The sequence below is a fragment of the Phyllobates terribilis genome, unplaced genomic scaffold, assembly GCF_046119375.1.
Source record: "Phyllobates terribilis strain yellow unplaced genomic scaffold, ASM4611937v1 Scaffold_416__1_contigs__length_1633014, whole genome shotgun sequence".
Classification (NCBI taxonomy): Eukaryota; Metazoa; Chordata; class Amphibia; order Anura; family Dendrobatidae; genus Phyllobates; species Phyllobates terribilis.
In genome coordinates this window covers 661,121-682,886 of record NW_027363176.1, presented here as the reverse complement: position 1 = coordinate 682,886, position 21,766 = coordinate 661,121, and the positions used below count along the sequence as shown (strand labels likewise).

The 21,766-nt window shown below is 46.1% G+C and overlaps 9 non-coding genes across 9 annotated transcripts; all 9 read left to right on the top strand.

Annotated features, from left to right (window-relative positions):
* Positions 1-534: 534 nt before the first annotated feature.
* On the top strand, positions 535-725 carry LOC141226968 (U2 spliceosomal RNA). Its single transcript, XR_012294081.1, has one exon. It is a non-coding gene; the product is annotated as a U2 spliceosomal RNA (small nuclear RNA).
* A 1,118-nt stretch (positions 726-1,843) lies between these two features.
* LOC141227531 (U2 spliceosomal RNA) lies at positions 1,844-2,034 on the top strand. The gene has a single exon (XR_012294522.1). It is a non-coding gene; the product is annotated as a U2 spliceosomal RNA (small nuclear RNA).
* Positions 2,035-3,149: 1,115 nt separating this feature from the next.
* LOC141227530 (U2 spliceosomal RNA) lies at positions 3,150-3,340 on the top strand. Its single transcript, XR_012294521.1, has one exon. It is a non-coding gene; the product is annotated as a U2 spliceosomal RNA (small nuclear RNA).
* A 7,099-nt stretch (positions 3,341-10,439) lies between these two features.
* Positions 10,440-10,630, top strand: LOC141227529 (U2 spliceosomal RNA). Its single transcript, XR_012294520.1, has one exon. It is a non-coding gene; the product is annotated as a U2 spliceosomal RNA (small nuclear RNA).
* A 1,115-nt stretch (positions 10,631-11,745) lies between these two features.
* On the top strand, positions 11,746-11,938 carry LOC141227111 (U2 spliceosomal RNA). The gene has a single exon (XR_012294219.1). It is a non-coding gene; the product is annotated as a U2 spliceosomal RNA (small nuclear RNA).
* Positions 11,939-17,449: 5,511 nt separating this feature from the next.
* LOC141227527 (U2 spliceosomal RNA) lies at positions 17,450-17,640 on the top strand. Its single transcript, XR_012294519.1, has one exon. It is a non-coding gene; the product is annotated as a U2 spliceosomal RNA (small nuclear RNA).
* Positions 17,641-18,752: 1,112 nt separating this feature from the next.
* LOC141227526 (U2 spliceosomal RNA) lies at positions 18,753-18,943 on the top strand. The gene has a single exon (XR_012294518.1). It is a non-coding gene; the product is annotated as a U2 spliceosomal RNA (small nuclear RNA).
* A 1,115-nt stretch (positions 18,944-20,058) lies between these two features.
* On the top strand, positions 20,059-20,249 carry LOC141227524 (U2 spliceosomal RNA). The gene has a single exon (XR_012294516.1). It is a non-coding gene; the product is annotated as a U2 spliceosomal RNA (small nuclear RNA).
* A 1,115-nt stretch (positions 20,250-21,364) lies between these two features.
* On the top strand, positions 21,365-21,555 carry LOC141227523 (U2 spliceosomal RNA). The gene has a single exon (XR_012294515.1). It is a non-coding gene; the product is annotated as a U2 spliceosomal RNA (small nuclear RNA).
* Positions 21,556-21,766: the final 211 nt, after the last annotated feature.

Genomic DNA, 21,766 nt, shown 5'->3' with positions numbered 1-21,766 from the left:
CTGTGGCATTCTGTTAAACTGTTGCTTATGGCGGTCTCTGTGAGCTTCTCAGCGACATTCAGCCAGCCAGGTATCCTGCCTGCAGTAGATGGAATGTGGCAATGGAACGCTGGCTGCGCGTGTCATAATAGGCTCTGAGCCTTTATATACCTGTGCACAGCAGCAGCCACCTTCAGTCTGCTGCTGGACAGCCAGCAGCAGCAGCAGCAGGAGAGGTATGTAATCAGGAGCCCTCCTGCTAAGGGTAGACAGCTGCTCGTTCCACCCCACCCCCCGCCTTAATTGGTTCTCCTCCCTTCCAACGGTGTTGAGGCGGGTGGGAACAGCAGGGGGTGAAGGTGCTGTGTTTAAAGAGGTGGAGTTATGCAGATCTAAAACGCGTGGATTGCAGCAGCAGCAAGCCGAAAAGTGCAGGCATGTAAGGGATCTAGAGGTTGACAACATGTCTTCTTAACGGGAGTCCAGGAGCTCATCTCCACAAATGGACTTTTCAGGATCCTTGGGTGGCTCCGTAGTTTGAAACCAATTCTGGTTATCGCTTCTCGGCCTTTTGGCTAAGATCAAGTGTAGTATCTGTTCTTATCAGTTTAATATCTGATACGTCCCCTATCTGGGGACCATATATTAAATGGATTTTTAGAACAGGGAGATGGAAAAAGAGCTTGCTCTGTCCACTCCACGCATTGACCTGGTATTGCAGTGTCTCCAGGACCGGTGCACCCCTTCTTTAATGCAGTTTCTAAAATCAGAAAGAATTGAATTCAATGTTTTTTGTTCATTTTGCTTGTTTGTCGGATTTTGGGATGGACTCTTTGGCTTTGCTTTTCTTCTCCTCATTGGATTTTTCATGTTCAAAGTTGCAGAAGCCAGATTACAAGCTCATTTTGGTTCAACTTCAGCAACTGTGCATTGCATTGCCATGTAATGTGATGCAATGCTATCTTTCTAGCTCTCCCTTTTTACTTCCTTTTGGATAAACAGACATATTAGGCAAGCATTTTGGAGCTTTCACCTAAATAACTACAGGTGGTGAGATAAGCTGCACAATATAATTGACCTTTCAGTATATTGTTGCACACACACCATCTATTTAGCAAATGCCCTTGTTATCAACAGCAGCCTTTTAAACTCACCTGAGCTAACAGGTATGTGCGCTGGTTACTCTGCTGCGCTTAAAATTTCTTTTTTGGTTTGCTACAATGCCTTTTCTGAAACGTTGTCTCCTTCTGCTGGAACACTGACTTCTTTCATTTAATGCCTGCAGACTATAAAAGAGAACCCAACCCAAAAAGTTTGGTTGATTAGTCTGTGGCATTCTGTTAAACTGTTGCTTATGGCGGTCTCTGTGAGCTTCTCAGCGACATTCAGCCAGCCAGGTATCCTGCCTGCAGTAGATGGAATGTGGCAATGGAACGCTGGCTGCGCGTGTCATAATAGGCTCTGAGCCTTTATATACCTGTGCACAGCAGCAGCCACCTTCAGTCTGCTGCTGGACAGCCAGCAGCAGCAGCAGCAGCAGGAGAGGTATGTAATCAGGAGCCCTCCTGCTAAGGGTAGACAGCTGCTCGTTCCACCCCACCCCCCGCCTTAATTGGTTCTCCTCCCTTCCAACGGTGTTGAGGCGGGTGGGAACAGCAGGGGGTGAAGGTGCTGTGTTTAAAGAGGTGGAGTTATGCAGATCTAAAACGCGTGGATTGCAGCAGCAGCAAGCCGAAAAGTGCAGGCATGTAAGGGATCTAGAGGTTGACAACATGTCTTCTTAACGGGAGTCCAGGAGCTCATCTCCACAAATGGACTTTTCAGGATCCTTGGGTGGCTCCGTAGTTTGAAACCAATTCTGGTTATCGCTTCTCGGCCTTTTGGCTAAGATCAAGTGTAGTATCTGTTCTTATCAGTTTAATATCTGATACGTCCCCTATCTGGGGACCATATATTAAATGGATTTTTAGAACAGGGAGATGGAAAAAGAGCTTGCTCTGTCCACTCCACGCATTGACCTGGTATTGCAGTATCTCCAGGACCGGTGCACCCCTTCTTTAATGCAGTTTCTAAAATCAGAAAGAATTGAATTCAATGTTTTTTGTTCATTTTGCTTGTTTGTCGGATTTTGGGATGGACTCTTTGGCTTTGCTTTTCTTCTCCTCATTGGATTTTTCATGTTCAAAGTTGCAGAAGCCAGATTACAAGCTCATTTTGGTTCAACTTCAGCAACTGTGCATTGCATTGCCATGTAATGTGATGCAATGCTATCTTTCTAGCTCTCCCTTTTTACTTCCTTTTGGATAAACAGACATATTAGGCAAGCATTTTGGAGCTTTCACCTAAATAACTACAGGTGGTGAGATAAGCTGCACAATATAATTGACCTTTCAGTATATTGTTGCACACACACCATCTATTTAGCAAATGCCCTTGTTATCAACAGCAGCCTTTTAAACTCACCTGAGCTAACAGGTATGTGCGCTGGTTACTCTGCTGCGCTTAAAATTTCTTTTTTGGTTTGCTACAAAGCCTTTTCTGAAACGTTGTCTCCTTCTGCTGGAACACTGACTTCTTTCATTTAATGCCTGCAGACTATAAAAGAGAACCCAACCCAAAAAGTTTGGTTGATTAGTCTGTGGCATTCTGTTAAACTGTTGCTTATGGCGGTCTCTGTGAGCTTCTCAGCGACATTCAGCCAGCCAGGTATCCTGCCTGCAGTAGATGGAATGTGGCAATGGAACGCTGGCTGCGCGTGTCATAATAGGCTCTGAGCCTTTATATACCTGTGCACAGCAGCAGCCACCTTCAGTCTGCTGCTGGACAGCCAGCAGCAGCAGCAGCAGGAGAGGTATGTAATCAGGAGCCCTCCTGCTAAGGGTAGACAGCTGCTCGTTCCACCCCACCCCCCGCCTTAATTGGTTCTCCTCCCTTCCAACGGTGTTGAGGCGGGTGGGAACAGCAGGGGGTGAAGGTGCTGTGTTTAAAGAGGTGGAGTTATGCAGATCTAAAACGCGTGGATTGCAGCAGCAGCAAGCCGAAAAGTGCAGGCATGTAAGGGATCTAGAGGTTGACAACATGTCTTCTTAACGGGAGTCCAGGAGCTCATCTCCACAAATGGACTTTTCAGGATCCTTGGGTGGCTCCGTAGTTTGAAACCAATTCTGGTTATCGCTTCTCGGCCTTTTGGCTAAGATCAAGTGTAGTATCTGTTCTTATCAGTTTAATATCTGATACGTCCCCTATCTGGGGACCATATATTAAATGGATTTTTAGAACAGGGAGATGGAAAAAGAGCTTGCTCTGTCCACTCCACGCATTGACCTGGTATTGCAGTATCTCCAGGACCGGTGCACCCCTTCTTTAATGCAGTTTCTAAAATCAGAAAGAATTGAATTCAATGTTTTTTGTTCATTTTGCTTGTTTGTCGGATTTTGGGATGGACTCTTTGGCTTTGCTTTTCTTCTCCTCAATGGATTTTTCATGTTCAAAGTTGCAGAAGCCAGATTACAAGCTCATTTTGGTTCAACTTCAGCAACTGTGCATTGCATTGCCATGTAATGTGATGCAATGCTATCTTTCTAGCTCTCCCTTTTTACTTCCTTTTGGATAAACAGACATATTAGGCAAGCATTTTGGAGCTTTCACCTAAATAACTACAGGTGGTGAGATAAGCTGCACAATATAATTGACCTTTCAGTATATTGTTGCACACACACCATCTATTTAGCAAATGCCCTTGTTATCAACAGCAGCCTTTTAAACTCACCTGAGCTAACAGGTATGTGCGCTGGTTACTCTGCTGCGCTTAAAATTTCTTTTTTGGTTTGCTACAATGCCTTTTCTGAAACGTTGTCTCCTTCTGCTGGAAATAAATCCAAAAGAACAAAAATAATAGGTGACCAGATATACCTAATTAAATAAAGAACCTATAGATGTGAATCATGGTCAATATAAAATAAACATTTATTGAAAAATTCATAAAAACACATAGGGAATAATCATACAAGAGAGGAAAAATGTAATCAGAAAAAATGGGCAACTGAGGGTAGGTAAGCACGTAAACGGACATATAAAATCATGTACAAAGGGCACACAATGACCAGAGCCAGCCTAAGTATATATTAAGACAGTCGCAAAGGTAAAGTGCAAAAAGTGCAATAATATTATCCCAAATGGGTAAGTGTAAAGACTGCTTGAAAAAAAGGTAAGTAAGTCAATAAGAAAGAAGGCAGCTGTAAAGGTCAGGGGTACTGGAGGCATAACATGAATAGTGTCCAATAGACTACCTGAACGTCCCTCAGAGTCCACACAGGTCCGACGCGCGTTTCGCCGTAGGCTTCTACCGGGATGAAGTAGAGAGGATGAGGGAGAGGTATATAAAGGGCAAATGACCAATGAGGAGACAGCTCTAAAAATAAGCATAGCGCTATGCAGGAAAAAACGCCAAGCAGCGATCTGTTGGAAGGCCGCGTCTCATACGAGCGCAGGCTATCCACAGCATCGGTGGTGGCGTGCGTGTCACGCTGGAACGCAAAGGCGCCCGGAAGTGACGAAGGCGGAACATCCGGAGTGCATAATGGAACGCAAAACTGGAAGTGGGATAATGAGACACTCCGAGATGGTAATGACAGAGAGGGGAGGAGGAAATAACTACAGAAGACTCATGCGTGCCACCATGGAACGCAAGGAAACAATGGAACAAGTAAGTAAAGAAAAAAAGTGTGTATAAAAAGAAGAAAAAAAGAATAATGATAATAAAAATAAAGAAATAATAAATGAGAAAGAAAAATAAAAAATAAAGAATAATAAAAAATAAATAATAATGAGTGAAGGAAAAAGGAATATACAAATGTGCACATAAATACATATAAAAATATTATGGAAAAATGTAAATACATTAATAATTAACAAAAAAACATATGGTGACATATACACATCCAAAAATGAAAATGTAATGATACTCAAGTCTGTAAAAATAATCTCAGAAATAAGACAAAAAAAGATACAGTGAGGAAAAGATATATATATATATATATATATTGGTAAAAAATGTCCATAGCCGATGCTATATATCCATATCGTGGCGCATATTCAGTCCGTCCCAAAGCGTGTCTTAGGGAACAACATCATGGTCTATTATCCTCTCGTCAACTCATGGTCAGAAGACAACACCTCAAAAAATACATAGATGGGCGAAAGAACTGAGAAGCAGAAGAAAAAGAACAATGAATAAATAACAAGTAAAAACATCATAAAAACACTAAAAATATATATTGTATGACCAATAAATAGGTGATAAGCGGAAAAAATGCACAGAGAGACGTCCATAGAAAGGCGGAAAAAGGGGGGGGGGGGAGAAGGGGAAGAGGGGGGAGGGGAGGGAAAGGGGGGGGGGGGAGGGAATGGGAAAGGAAAGGGGGGGAGGGGAAAAGAGAGGGGAGGGGAAAGGGGGGGGGGACAGAAAAAGGGGGAAGGGGGAAAGATAAGAGAGAAAGAAAAAGAGGAAGAAGGGTCTAGAGGAAAGGGACAAAGCTGTAAGATTCGTTAAGGCCTAGGGGTACCATGGTGTTAAGGGTGAAAATCCATTTCACTTCTTTTTGGGCCAAGATCTTTTTCCAATTCCCACCTCGAATCCCCACGTGCACCCGATCTATTCCACTAACCTTAAGGAGGGAGGCATCACACCCATGATATTTTTTAAAATGGCGAGGTAAAGTTTTCAATTCATCTAGATTAGTAGATTCATTGGCTGCTATAATGTCCAAAACATGTTCCCTTATTCGTCGCCGAAGCTCCCTGGTAGTCATGCCAATGTACATCTTGTCACAGGGGCATCTGGCACTATAGATAACCCCTATTGTTGTACACGTGATGGTATGCGTGATGGTATACTCCCTAGATTTGTCCGCGTTAGTAAATGTCTTCCTTGAGCAGATGTTTGGACAGGCCACACATGACCCACAAGGTCTGCATCCCCATGAAGGGCCTTTAGATCCAAAGATATACATTTTTTTCTTATTATTAAGATGACTATGGACAAGTTTATCCCGTAAATTCTGAGCCCGTCTGTAAGTAACCATAGGATTACGGGGGATATATGAGGAGAGGGTTTTATCCAAAAGAAGAACCTGCCAATGTTTATTCAAAGCATTCCAAATCTCATTACTTCGAGAATTGAATGTTGAGATGAATCTCACAATATCTTTGTCTCCGATTTTTTGTTGTTGTTGGTATAGCAGGTTCTTCCTATCTGAGAATTTAGCTCTCCGATAACTTCTTTGTATAATTTTCTCATTGTAACCTCTCCTTCTGAATCTGTCTTTGAGATCCAACGCCTGTTTTTCAAAACTCTCATCATTGGAGCAGATTCGACGGATTCTCAAGAATTGGCCCGTAGGGATGCCATTAATCAGTTTCTTGGGGTGAGAAGATTTAGCGTGCAAAAAGGCATTAGTCGCCGTGGATTTCCGAAAAACATCTGTTTGTATGAATCCATCATGGTCAATATTCAGCTTAACGTCCAGGAACTCCATATTGTGTCTCCCAGTCTTAAATGTTAATTTAATGTTGAGGTTATTGAGATTAAGAGTGGAGATGAGATGTTGCACTTCCGTGACAGAGCCCTGCCATAGAAAGAAAACATCATCAATGTATCGACCCCAGTACAGGATCTTGTCAATACCCTGCACTGGGTCGGTCATGAAGATCTCCCTCTCCCACAGCCCCAGGAACAGATTAGCATATGAGGGGGCACAGGCCGCTCCCATTGCTGTCCCCTGGAGCTGTAGGTAGAAGGAGTCTCCATGCAAAAAGAAGTTGTGACTTAAGGTAAACTGTAAGAGCCTGACTACAAGTTCGCGCATCCCAATCTCCACATCTGACATCTCGAGAAAAACCTCAGTGGCCCTGATGCCGTCCTCATGGCGGATGGACGTATAGAGAGATTCAACGTCACATACCACCATGAGGACATCCTCATCCACATGTACCCCGTCCATCTTTTTGAGAAAATCAGTGGTGTCCCTGAGATGGGACGGTAAAATCTCTACCAGAGGATGAAGAATGTGGTCAATAAACCGGCAGGCGGGTTCACAGAAATTTTGTACACCGGACACTATGGGTCTACCTGGTGGATTAGTCATATTTTTGTGAATCTTCGGGAGAAGATAAAAAGTGGCAATACGTGGGTTCCTATCAAAGAGGCAGTCAGATTCCTGTTTCGATAGTATTCCTGATGAGACTGCCTCACCCAAAATGGACCTAAGTAGATCCTGATATTTCAGAAGGGGATTAAAGGTAAGTTTTTTATAGGTGGTAGAATCCCCCAGATGTCTCTTTATCTCATTTTCATATTTAGAAATGGGCCATAAGACAATATTGCCACCCTTATCTGAGGGTTTTATAACTAGATCACGGAGGTCACTCAGTTCATCAATTGCCCGCCTCTCTTCTCTACTACAATTATCATAGAGGCGTCTGGTAGGTATATTTTTGAATTCATTAGTGACCAGTTGAACAAACAAATCAATATGAGGGTACAGTGAAAGAGGGGGAAATTTTTGAGATTTGGGTTTAATAGAGTCAGGTAACTTACATATATTGGGTATTGTTTGTTCTTCCATGAGGTCCTGTAACGTCTCTACAGCTTCCTGTTCTTCTAGAGTGGGAAACATGTAAGGGTCGATAGGTTTGTGAAACATTTTTTTAAAAATCAATTTGCGAGCGAACAAATGAAGATCTTTTATTGCCACAAAAGGGTCAAAATTACCCGAAGGTGAGAAAGAAAGACCCTTTCCCAGAATATCAATCTGAGATTGGCTCAGAATATGATCAGAGAGGTTAATTACCTTAAGACTAGTATCAGATGATTCTTTGTCATTGACAAGTCCACCGCAAGAGTTATTTCTCCGTGGATCTTGTTTATTGTGTCCCCATCTGGTATTGTAATTGTATCTTGAACAGGAGGATTCATTGGATTCATTATCGGTGGAGGTAGCAGAAGACACTGATGGTTTTCGATCGTTCTGGGTAGTTCTGAATTTCCATTTGTAAATCTTATCATTCTCCTTATCTAGTAAATCACGCTGATATTTTGTTGCTTTGGTAGTCTTAATTTGTTTTTCCCAGGATGTGAAGAGACCATCAATTTCACCATTAAATTTATCGAGATCATTCTGGGGTACAGCTGCTTTAAGCTGGTCCAGAAGAGAATCGATTTCTTTATCCGTCTCGGTCAGAGTCGTCCCGTTTTTCTTAATAATTAATTGTAGGAACTTTCCTGAGCAATCATTACAAATCGCTTCCCATTGTGAAGTGAATTCAATGTCCTCTTTTCCATATGATGGAAACACTTGGACTCTAAGTCCCCTGGGTATAAGATTCTCCTCTACATATCTCTCTAAAGTGAATTTATTCCACCAGACCTTGATCCGGCGGTGATAAAGAAGTTTTAATTTCTGCTTAAAATCACGAATATTTTTTTGGTCATTAATATCAATCTGAGAACTTTTTCCTCTAAAAACAGACAGGGCTAAATCATGCCATGTCGCCTCTTTGGCACGAAAATCCATATTAGGCAAACCTCTGTAAAGATACAGGAAAGTAAATAAATCCAAAAGAACAAAAATAATAGGTGACCAGATATACCTAATTAAATAAAGAACCTATAGATGTGAATCATGGTCAATATAAAATAAACATTTATTGAAAAATTCATAAAAACACATAGGGAATAATCATACAAGAGAGGAAAAATGTAATCAGAAAAAATGGGCAACTGAGGGTAGGTAAGCACGTAAACGGACATATAAAATCATGTACAAAGGGCACACAATGACCAGAGCCAGCCTAAGTATATATTAAGACAGTCGTAAAGGTAAAGTGCAAAAAGTGCAATAATATTATCCCAAATGGGTAAGTGTAAAGACTGCTTGAAAAAAAGGTAAGTAAGTCAATAAGAAAGAAGGCAGCTGTAAAGGTCAGGGGTACTGGAGGCATAACATGAATAGTGTCCAATAGACTACCTGAACGTCCCTCAGAGTCCACACAGGTCCGACGCGCGTTTCGCCGTAGGCTTCTACCGGGATGAAGTAGAGAGGATGAGGGAGAGGTATATAAAGGGCAAATGACCAATGAGGAGACAGCTCTAAAAATAAGCATAGCGCTATGCAGGAAAAAACGCCAAGCAGCGATCTGTTGGAAGGCCGCGTCTCATACGAGCGCAGGCTATCCACAGCATCGGTGGTGGCGTGCGTGTCACGCTGGAACGCAAAGGCGCCCGGAAGTGACGAAGGCGGAACATCCGGAGTGCATAATGGAACGCAAAACCGGAAGTGGGATAATGAGACACTCCGAGATGGTAATGACAGAGAGGGGAGGAGGAAATAACTACAGAAGACTCATGCGTGCCACCATGGAACGCAAGGAAACAATGGAACAAGTAAGTAAAGAAAAAAAGTGTGTATAAAAAGAAGAAAAAAAGAATAATGATAATAAAAATAAAGAAATAATAAATGAGAAAGAAAAATAAAAAATAAAGAATAATAAAAAATAAATAATAATGAGTGAAGGAAAAAGGAATATACAAATGTGCACATAAATACATATAAAAATATTATGGAAAAATGTAAATACATTAATAATTAACAAAAAAACATATGGTGACATATACACATCCAAAAATGAAAATGTAATGATACTCAAGTCTGTAAAAATAATCTCAGAAATAAGACAAAAAAAGATACAGTGAGGAAAAGATATATATATATATATATATATTGGTAAAAAATGTCCATAGCCGATGCTATATATCCATATCGTGGCGCATATTCAGTCCGTCCCAAAGCGTGTCTTAGGGAACAACATCATGGTCTATTATCCTCTCGTCAACTCATGGTCAGAAGACAACACCTCAAAAAATACATAGATGGGCGAAAGAACTGAGAAGCAGAAGAAAAAGAACAATGAATAAATAACAAGTAAAAACATCATAAAAACACTAAAAATATATATTGTATGACCAATAAATAGGTGATAAGCGGAAAAAATGCACAGAGAGACGTCCATAGAAAGGCGGAAAAAAGGGGGGGGGGGGGGAGAAGGGGAAGAGGGGGGAGGGGAGGGAAAGGGGGGGGGGGGAGGGAATGGGAAAGGAAAGGGGGGGAGGGGAAAAGAGAGGGGAGGGGAAAGGGGGGGGGACAGAAAAAGGGGGAAGGGGGAAAGATAAGAGAGAAAGAAAAAGAAAAAGAAAAAGGGGGTGAAGGTGCTGTGTTTAAAGAGGTGGAGTTATGCAGATCTAAAACGCGTGGATTGCAGCAGCAGCAAGCCGAAAAGTGCAGGCATGTAAGGGATCTAGAGGTTGACAACATGTCTTCTTAACGGGAGTCCAGGAGCTCATCTCCACAAATGGACTTTTCAGGATCCTTGGGTGGCTCCGTAGTTTGAAACCAATTCTGGTTATCGCTTCTCGGCCTTTTGGCTAAGATCAAGTGTAGTATCTGTTCTTATCAGTTTAATATCTGATACGTCCCCTATCTGGGGACCATATATTAAATGGATTTTTAGAACAGGGAGATGGAAAAAGAGCTTGCTCTGTCCACTCCACGCATTGACCTGGTATTGCAGTATCTCCAGGACCGGTGCACCCCTTCTTTAATGCAGTTTCTAAAATCAGAAAGAATTGAATTCAATGTTTTTTGTTCATTTTGCTTGTTTGTCGGATTTTGGGATGGACTCTTTGGCTTTGCTTTTCTTCTCCTCATTGGATTTTTCATGTTCAAAGTTGCAGAAGCCAGATTACAAGCTCATTTTGGTTCAACTTCAGCAACTGTGCATTGCATTGCCATGTAATGTGATGCAATGCTATCTTTCTAGCTCTCCCTTTTTACTTCCTTTTGGATAAACAGACATATTAGGCAAGCATTTTGGAGCTTTCACCTAAATAACTACAGGTGGTGAGATAAGCTGCACAATATAATTGACCTTTCAGTATATTGTTGCACACACACCATCTATTTAGCAAATGCCCTTGTTATCAACAGCAGCCTTTTAAACTCACCTGAGCTAACAGGTATGTGCGCTGGTTACTCTGCTGCGCTTAAAATTTCTTTTTTGGTTTGCTACAATGCCTTTTCTGAAACGTTGTCTCCTTCTGCTGGAACACTGACTTCTTTCATTTAATGCCTGCAGACTATAAAAGAGAACCCAACCCAAAAAGTTTGGTTGATTAGTCTGTGGCATTCTGTTAAACTGTTGCTTATGGCGGTCTCTGTGAGCTTCTCAGCGACATTCAGCCAGCCAGGTATCCTGCCTGCAGTAGATGGAATGTGGCAATGGAACGCTGGCTGCGCGTGTCATAATAGGCTCTGAGCCTTTATATACCTGTGCACAGCAGCAGCCACCTTCAGTCTGCTGCTGGACAGCCAGCAGCAGCAGCAGCAGGAGAGGTATGTAATCAGGAGCCCTCCTGCTAAGGGTAGACAGCTGCTCGTTCCACCCCACCCCCCGCCTTAATTGGTTCTCCTCCCTTCCAACGGTGTTGAGGCGGGTGGGAACAGCAGGGGGTGAAGGTGCTGTGTTTAAAGAGGTGGAGTTATGCAGATCTAAAACGCGTGGATTGCAGCAGCAGCAAGCCGAAAAGTGCAGGCATGTAAGGGATCTAGAGGTTGACAACATGTCTTCTTAACGGGAGTCCAGGAGCTCATCTCCACAAATGGACTTTTCAGGATCCTTGGGTGGCTCCGTAGTTTGAAACCAATTCTGGTTATCGCTTCTCGGCCTTTTGGCTAAGATCAAGTGTAGTATCTGTTCTTATCAGTTTAATATCTGATACGTCCCCTATCTGGGGACCATATATTAAATGGATTTTTAGAACAGGGAGATGGAAAAAGAGCTTGCTCTGTCCACTCCACGCATTGACCTGGTATTGCAGTTGTAGCACCCTGAGGATTCGGCTGCTACAGGGGTATTGCACCTCAACCCAGAGGTGTGATATTCCACTCCCGGATAAGGATGGAGAGTGGAACTGAGCTCGGTAGGCTGCATGCACTACACACATCCCATTTCCGAGGAACAGGCCGACGGTACTCCCACTTAGAAATGTGCAGGTACGACCGAGTCTGTTCCTGGCTGGAGTGGGAGGGGGGTGGTACATCCCATGTAGTGTAGGGGCAGATAGGGGGAGCAGCCTGGGTAAAGATAGGAGCTCATTGGGTGCTGGTCACCTGAGCTCACACATAGAGGGTGTATATAAGGTGGGCACCAACTAAGATCAGGGTCAGATGCAGAGAACAAGTCAGTTGGAGACAGCAAGACAGCTGCAGAGGAGCAGACAGCAAGCAGAGAGGAAGTCAGCCTGCAGCAAGGGAGAAGAGAGACCCTGAGTGAGAGAGGAGCAGAGAAGGAGTACCCAGAGGGGAAAACAGAGAGGACCCAAGAACCCAAATTAAAGCACCGGGTGAGGAGTCGGCATCAGGGTACCGGAACCCAAGCTGGTGGGGGTAAAAACATTCCCCAGCCAGAGACCGGAGACCGTGGGCAGCGTCTGCCACGGTCACCCATCACATCCACCCCGAAGGCACACCACATGAAGGGTCAGGGAACCCAGGGCCAAGGGTGTCCCAACAGAAGGCCCGAGGGAGCTGGACCTAGGTGGATTACTGGTGGGGACGGCCAGAGAACGGGACAGAAAGAGAGCTCAGGGCCACGCTCCGGACTTGTTTGGGGGTTGGCTGGATCCAGGACCTGGTGGACGCAGCACGGCTCGGGTGGTCACTAGCAGCTGGAGTGACCAGTACAACATCTGCAGTAAGTAAACACCCTTAACTGCACAACCCGACTCTGTCTTCACTGCCGTCTGCACTACACCACCACAACCCCCATCCTCTGCGCCTGTCCCCTCTGAGGCTATACCCCTCCCGTTGGGGGTTATCCCACCAAGCTGCGCACCCACCATCAGCCTCAGCAGACCCTGCTGCAGCGGCGGCCACAGTGACCGCATCACAACGGGTGGCGTAGTCGACACCAAAGAACTCTTAATAACATCTGTAGGACTGCCACATAACACTGAGCTTGACGCCCTGGGCACGGGGCCGGGTCACAGCCGCTCGGAGACTACAACCCCCCATCTGATCCGGTGCCGGGTATTCCCCTCAAAAAGGAATATGTCCCAGGGGGCGCGTCAACTTTGGCGTAGTCGGCAGGATTACGTGCCCGCAACACCCGGGTACTGCGTGCCTGAAGAAAAGTGCAAGTTTACCTCAGAAAGAAGTCTCCTGCCGGTTCCGGAGGGTCCACGCCATCGGACCCCATCACAGGTCGTTTCCCGCCGATTGTCCGCCATTTCCAGCTTGTTCCCGCCATCTGCAGAGTTTCCCGCCACTGGGCGACGCTTCCCGCCAAATCCGAAGATTTCCCGCCTTAGAAGAGCAGCGGACGCCATTATGGGCGTGCCAAAGGAGGGCAAGAGGCCGCCTCCCATCGTGGGCCAGGACAGAAAATGGCGCCAAAAGTGGAAACCGCCCCCACCAACAGAGACTGTAATGCTGGAGGTGTCTGTCAGCGTGAAAGAACTCCCCCTGGAGCTGACAGTCACCGAGTTGCCCCGGGACCGCCCTCTAAGTGGGAGGAGACGAAAGAAAAGAACGAAGATGGGTGCCGCCTGGAGCAGTCTGGAGCGAGCGCACCCGGAGACAGGAAGCCTGGAGAGGAGCAGCAGAGAAGCTCACCCGGAGATGTCCAGAGAGCAGAGCAGCACCGGCCCGCTGGCCAGGAGCCTGCTGGAAGAAGAGCAGAGCAGCACCGACCCGTTGGTCAGGAGCCTGCTGGACACCACGACCCCACTAGGCCTAGTGGAGGTCCTTGCACAGCTCCCCCGAGACCGGGAGTGTGCACAGACTGCCCTGGAGGGCCTCGCACGGAGGATGGCCCAGGTACAGCGCGAGATATTGGCGGAATGGAGCCGGGAGATGGCCCAGCAAGCTGAAACCAAGACCCGGAGCACGCCAGCCGAGATGAGGAAGCAGACCGCCTCTGAGGATGGCGCGGGAGGACCAAAGGTCGGAGACGGCGCAGAGAAGGGAGCCGAACGCATGGAGGCAGGTAAAGGGGACGTCTATACCCCAAGCCGTGACACCGCTTACCTGCCCCAGCTCCCCGTCGCAGAGCCCGAAAGTCCCCCTGCTGTGCCCGAAAACGCCATGTCACCGACGCAGACTAGGCCCCAACCGGAAGCCGCCGCCGCGACCCCTGTGACGTCACACGCCTCGACCCCGAGCGTGACCAAGCAGGAAGTACCACCAGCCTGGTCGCAGGGCCTAGAATTCCCGGGCGCCGCATCACCAACAGCGCCCCCTACCTCCGCGGAGCCTCCGGCCTGGCCGCAAGGCCAGGTAGCCCAGGGCGCCGCCGTATTAACGGTGCCCTTCACCTTCCAGGTGCCCCAGGCCTGGCCGCAAGGCCTGGGCAACCCGGGCGCCACCACCACCGCGCCCGCACCCGCAAAACCAAGGGTGCCGCGTCTGGGAGAGGACTTGTTCAGCCAGCTCACATGGCCGGACGGGTCTGAAGTTACCACGGGCAAAAAGCAAAGAGCAGGAGGAAGACGCCGTTGAGTGCGGCAGAGCAGTAGCTGTAAATAGTTACCCAATCGGGGTATAAAGAAACTGAAACTGTTGCTACAAATATATAGTCCCCGTTGGGACCAGCTGAGTGAACTGTTTACCCGTTAACCCCTTAATCCCACAGGCTGAGGACTGTGAGCAGCCATTGCCTTTCCCTCCTTACCTGGCCGAGGACTGAGAGCGGCCATATCCCCTGTATATAGTTGCACGTCCTAAAGCGCCCCCTACCGGTTTTATAGGAAAACCAGTTTTTCTAAGAGACTGTCGCACTTTTCCCGGACACACGTTGCACAGTGTCCGGAGGAGGAACCTGAAACAAGAGACGACGAGAATGTTTATATGAAAAATTTTATATATATAATGTTTTATATGTTTTATTATGTTTATATGAAAATTTTGTATGTTTTGGTGTTTTGTCCTTACAGCCCGAGGACGTGCTGTGATTTACCAGGGGGGAATGTAGCACCCTGAGGATTCGGCTGCTACAGGGGTATTGCACCTCAACCCAGAGGTGTGATATTCCACTCCCGGATAAGGATGGAGAGTGGAACTGAGCTCGGTAGGCTGCATGCACTACACACATCCCATTTCCGAGGAACAGGCCAACGGTACTCCCACTTAGAAATGTGCAGGTACGACCGAGTCTGTTCCTGGCTGGAGTGGGAGGGGGGTGGTACATCCCATGTAGTGTAGGGGCAGATAGGGGGAGCAGCCTGGGTAAAGATAGGAGCTCATTGGGTGCTGGTCACCTGAGCTCACACATAGAGGGTGTATATAAGGTGGGCACCAACTAAGATCAGGGTCAGATGCAGAGAACAAGTCAGTTGGAGACAGCAAGACAGCTGCAGAGGAGCAGACAGCAAGCAGAGAGGAAGTCAGCCTGCAGCAAGGGAGAAGAGAGACCCTGAGTGAGAGAGGAGCAGAGAAGGAGTACCCAGAGGGGAAAACAGAGAGGACCCAAGAACCCAAATTAAAGCACCGGGTGAGGAGTCGGCATCAGGGTACCGGAACCCAAGCTGGTGGGGGTAAAAACATTCCCCAGCCAGAGACCGGAGACCGTGGGCAGCGTCTGCCACGGTCACCCATCACATCCACCCCGAAGGCACACCACATGAAGGGTCAGGGAACCCAGGGCCAAGGGTGTCCCAACAGAAGGCCCGAGGGAGCTGGACCTAGGTGGATTACTGGTGGGGACGGCCAGAGAACGGGACAGAAAGAGAGCTCAGGGCCACGCTCCGGACTTGTTTGGGGGTTGGCTGGATCCAGGACCTGGTGGACGCAGCACGGCTCGGGTGGTCACTAGCAGCTGGAGTGACCAGTACAACATCTGCAGTAAGTAAACACCCTTAACTGCACAACCCGACTGTCTTCACTGCCGTCTGCACTACACCACCACAACCCCCATCCTCTGCGCCTGTCCCCTCTGAGGCTATACCCCTCCCGTTGGGGGTTATCCCACCAAGCTGCGCACCCACCATCAGCCTCAGCGGACCCTGCTGCAGCGGCGGCCACAGTGACCGCATCACAACGGGTGGCGTAGTCGACACCAAAGAACTCTTAATAACATCTGTAGGACTGCCACATAACACTGAGCTTGACGCCCTGGGCACGGGGCCGGGTCACAGCCGCTCGGAGACTACAACCCCCCATCTGATCCGGTGCCGGGTATTCCCCTCAAAAAGGAATATGTCCCAGGGGGCGCGTCACAGTATCTCCAGGACCGGTGCACCCCTTCTTTAATGCAGTTTCTAAAATCAGAAAGAATTGAATTCAATGTTTTTTGTTCATTTTGCTTGTTTGTCGGATTTTGGGATGGACTCTTTGGCTTTGCTTTTCTTCTCCTCATTGGATTTTTCATGTTCAAAGTTGCAGAAGCCAGATTACAAGCTCATTTTGGTTCAACTTCAGCAACTGTGCATTGCATTGCCATGTAATGTGATGCAATGCTATCTTTCTAGCTCTCCCTTTTTACTTCCTTTTGGATAAACAGACATATTAGGCAAGCATTTTGGAGCTTTCACCTAAATAACTACAGGTGGTGAGATAAGCTGCACAATATAATTGACCTTTCAGTATATTGTTGCACACACACCATCTATTTAGCAAATGCCCTTGTTATCAACAGCAGCCTTTTAAACTCACCTGAGCTAACAGGTATGTGCGCTGGTTACTCTGCTGCGCTTAAAATTTCTTTTTTGGTTTGCTACAATGCCTTTTCTGAAACGTTGTCTCCTTCTGCTGGAACACTGACTTCTTTCATTTAATGCCTGCAGACTATAAAAGAGAACCCAACCCAAAAAGTTTGGTTGATTAGTCTGTGGCATTCTGTTAAACTGTTGCTTATGGCGGTCTCTGTGAGCTTCTCAGCGACATTCAGCCAGCCAGGTATCCTGCCTGCAGTAGATGGAATGTGGCAATGGAACGCTGGCTGCGCGTGTCATAATAGGCTCTGAGCCTTTATATACCTGTGCACAGCAGCAGCCACCTTCAGTCTGCTGCTGGACAGCCAGCAGCAGCAGCAGCAGGAGAGGTATGTAATCAGGAGCCCTCCTGCTAAGGGTAGACAGCTGCTCGTTCCACCCCACCCCCCGCCTTAATTGGTTCTCCTCCCTTCCAACGGTGTTGAGGCGGGTGGGAACAGCAGGGGGTGAAGGTGCTGTGTTTAAAGAGGTGGAGTTATGCAGATCTAAAACGCGTGGATTGCAGCAGCAGCAAGCCGAAAAGTGCAGGCATGTAAGGGATCTAGAGGTTGACAACATGTCTTCTTAACGGGAGTCCAGGAGCTCATCTCCACAAATGGACTTTTCAGGATCCTTGGGTGGCTCCGTGGTTTGAAACCAATTCTGGTTATCGCTTCTCGGCCTTTTGGCTAAGATCAAGTGTAGTATCTGTTCTTATCAGTTTAATATCTGATACGTCCCCTATCTGGGGACCATATATTAAATGGATTTTTAGAACAGGGAGATGGAAAAAGAGCTTGCTCTGTCCACTCCACGCATTGACCTGGTATTGCAGTATCTCCAGGACCGGTGCACCCCTTCTTTAATGCAGTTTCTAAAATCAGAAAGAATTGAATTCAATGTTTTTTGTTCATTTTGCTTGTTTGTCGGATTTTGGGATGGACTCTTTGGCTTTGCTTTTCTTCTCCTCATTGGATTTTTCATGTTCAAAGTTGCAGAAGCCAGATTACAAGCTCATTTTGGTTCAACTTCAGCAACTGTGCATTGCATTGCCATGTAATGTGATGCAATGCTATCTTTCTAGCTCTCCCTTTTTACTTCCTTTTGGATAAACAGACATATTAGGCAAGCATTTTGGAGCTTTCACCTAAATAACTACAGGTGGTGAGATAAGCTGCACAATATAATTGACCTTTCAGTATATTGTTGCACACACACCATCTATTTAGCAAATGCCCTTGTTATCAACAGCAGCCTTTTAAACTCACCTGAGCTAACAGGTATGTGCGCTGGTTACTCTGCTGCGCTTAAAATTTCTTTTTTGGTTTGCTACAATGCCTTTTCTGAAACGTTGTCTCCTTCTGCTGGAACACTGACTTCTTTCATTTAATGCCTGCAGACTATAAAAGAGAACCCAACCCAAAAAGTTTGGTTGATTAGTCTGTGGCATTCTGTTAAACTGTTGCTTATGGCGGTCTCTGTGAGCTTCTCAGCGACATTCAGCCAGCCAGGTATCCTGCCTGCAGTAGATGGAATGTGGCAATGGAACGCTGGCTGCGCATGTCATAATAGGCTCTGAGCCTTTATATACCTGTGCACAGCAGCAGCCACCTTCAGTCTGCTGCTGGACAGCCAGCAGCAGCAGCAGGAGAGGTATGTAATCAGGAGCCCTCCTGCTAAGGGTAGACAGCTGCTCGTTCCACCCCACCCCCCGCCTTAATTGGTTCTCCTCCCTTCCAACGGTGTTGAGGCGGGTGGGAACAGCAGGGGGTGAAGGTGCTGTGTTTAAAGAGGTGGAGTTATGCAGATCTAAAACGCGTGGATTGCAGCAGCAGCAAGCCGAAAAGTGCAGGCATGTAAGGGATCTAGAGGTTGACAACATGTCTTCTTAACGGGAGTCCAGGAGCTCATCTCCACAAATGGACTTTTCAGGATCCTTGGGTGGCTCCGTAGTTTGAAACCAATCCTGGTTATCGCTTCTCGGCCTTTTGGCTAAGATCAAGTGTAGTATCTGTTCTTATCAGTTTAATATCTGATACGTCCCCTATCTGGGGACCATATATTAAATGGATTTTTAGAACAGGGAGATGGAAAAAGAGCTTGCTCTGTCCACTCCACGCATTGACCTGGTATTGCAGTATCTCCAGGACCGGTGCACCCCTTCTTTAATGCAGTTTCTAAAATCAGAAAGAATTGAATTCAATGTTTTTTGTTCATTTTGCTTGTTTGTCGGATTTTGGGATGGACTCTTTGGCTTTGCTTTTCTTCTCCTCATTGGATTTTTCATGTTCAAAGTTGCAGAAGCCAGATTACAAGCTCATTTTGGTTCAACTTCAGCAACTGTGCATTGCATTGCCATGTAATGTGATGCAATGCTATCTTTCTAGCTCTCCCTTTTTACTTCCTTTTGGATAAACAGACATATTAGGCAAGCATTTTGGAGCTTTCACCTAAATAACTACAGGTGGTGAGATAAGCTGCACAATATAATTGACCTTTCAGTATATTGTTGCACACACACCATCTATTTAGCAAATGCCCTTGTTATCAACAGCAGCCTTTTAAACTCACCTGAGCTAACAGGTATGTGCGCTGGTTACTCTGCTGCGCTTAAAATTTCTTTTTTGGTTTGCTACAATGCCTTTTCTGAAACGTTGTCTCCTTCTGCTGGAACACTGACTTCTTTCATTTAATGCCTGCAGACTATAAAAGAGAACCCAACCCAAAAAGTTTGGTTGATTAGTCTGTGGCATTCTGTTAAACTGTTGCTTATGGCGGTCTCTGTGAGCTTCTCAGCGACATTCAGCCAGCCAGGTATCCTGCCTGCAGTAGATGGAATGTGGCAATGGAACGCTGGCTGCGCGTGTCATAATAGGCTCTGAGCCTTTATATACCTGTGCACAGCAGCAGCCACCTTCAGTCTGCTGCTGGACAGCCAGCAGCAGCAGCAGCAGGAGAGGTATGTAATCAGGAGCCCTCCTGCTAAGGGTAGACAGCTGCTCGTTCCACCCCACCCCCCGCCTTAATTGGTTCTCCTCCCTTCCAACGGTGTTGAGGCGGGTGGGAACAGCAGGGGGTGAAGGTGCTGTGTTTAAAGAGGTGGAGTTATGCAGATCTAAAACGCGTGGATTGCAGCAGCAGCAAGCCGAAAAGTGCAGGCATGTAAGGGATCTAGAGGTTGACAACATGTCTTCTTAACGGGAGTCCAGGAGCTCATCTCCACAAATGGACTTTTCAGGATCCTTGGGTGGCTCCGTAGTTTGAAACCAATTCTGGTTATCGCTTCTCGGCCTTTTGGCTAAGATCAAGTGTAGTATCTGTTCTTATCAGTTTAATATCTGATACGTCCCCTATCTGGGGACCATATATTAAATGGATTTTTAGAACAGGGAGATGGAAAAAGAGCTTGCTCTGTCCACTCCACGCATTGACCTGGTATTGCAGTATCTCCAGGACCGGTGCACCCCTTCTTTAATGCAGTTTCTAAAATCAGAAAGAATTGAATTCAATGTTTTTTGTTCATTTTGCTTGTTTGTCGGATTTTGGGATGGACTCTTTGGCTTTGCTTTTCTTCTCCTCATTGGATTTTTCATGTTCAAAGTTGCAGAAGCCAGATTACAAGCTCATTTTGGTTCAACTTCAGCAACTGTGCATTGCATTGCCATGTAATGTGATGCAATGCTATCTTTCTAGCTCTCCCTTTTTACTTCCTTTTGGATAAACAGACATATTAGGCAAGCATTTTGGAGCTTTCACCTAAATAACTACAGGTGGTGAGATAAGCTGCACAATATAATTGACCTTTCAGTATATTGTTGCACACACACCATCTATTTAGCAAATGCCCTTGTTATCAACAGCAGCCTTTTAAACTCACCTGAGCTAACAGGTATGTGCGCTGGTTACTCTGCTGCGCTTAAAATTTCTTTTTTGGTTTGCTACAATGCCTTTTCTGAAACGTTGTCTCCTTCTGCTGGAACACTGACTTCTTTCATTTAATGCCTGCAGACTATAAAAGAGAACCCAACCCAAAAAGTTTGGTTGATTAGTCTGTGGCATTCTGTTAAACTGTTGCTTATGGCGGTCTCTGTGAGCTTCTCAGCGACATTCAGCCAGCCAGGTATCCTGCCTGCAGTAGATGGAATGTGGCAATGGAACGCTGGCTGCGCGTGTCATAATAGGCTCTGAGCCTTTATATACCTGTGCACAGCAGCAGCCACCTTCAGTCTGCTGCTGGACAGCCAGCAGCAGCAGCAGCAGGAGAGGTATGTAATCAGGAGCCCTCCTGCTAAGGGTAGACAGCTGCTCGTTCCACCCCACCCCCCACCTTAATTGGTTCTCCTCCCTTCCAACGGTGTTGAGGCGGGTGGGAACAGCAGGGGGTGAAGGTGCTGTGTTTAAAGAGGTGGAGTTATGCAGATCTAAAACGCGTGGATTGCAGCAGCAGCAAGCCGAAAAGTGCAGGCATGTAAGGGATCTAGAGGTTGACAACATGTCTTCTTAACGGGAGTCCAGGAGCTCATCTCCACAAATGGACTTTTCAGGATCCTTGGGTGGCTCCGTAGTTTGAAACCAATTCTGGTTATCGCTTCTCGGCCTTTTGGCTAAGATCAAGTGTAGTATCTGTTCTTATCAGTTTAATATCTGATACGTCCCCTATCTGGGGACCATATATTAAATGGATTTTTAGAACAGGGAGATGGAAAAAGAGCTTGCTCTGTCCACTCCACGCATTGACCTGGTATTGCAGTATCTCCAGGACCGGTGCACCCCTTCTTTAATGCAGTTTCTAAAATCAGAAAGAATTGAATTCAATGTTTTTTGTTCATTTTGCTTGTTTGTCGGATTTTGGGATGGACTCTTTGGCTTTGCTTTTCTTCTCCTCATTGGATTTTTCATGTTCAAAGTTGCAGAAGCCAGATTACAAGCTCATTTTGGTTCAACTTCAGCAACTGTGCATTGCATTGCCATGTAATGTGATGCAAT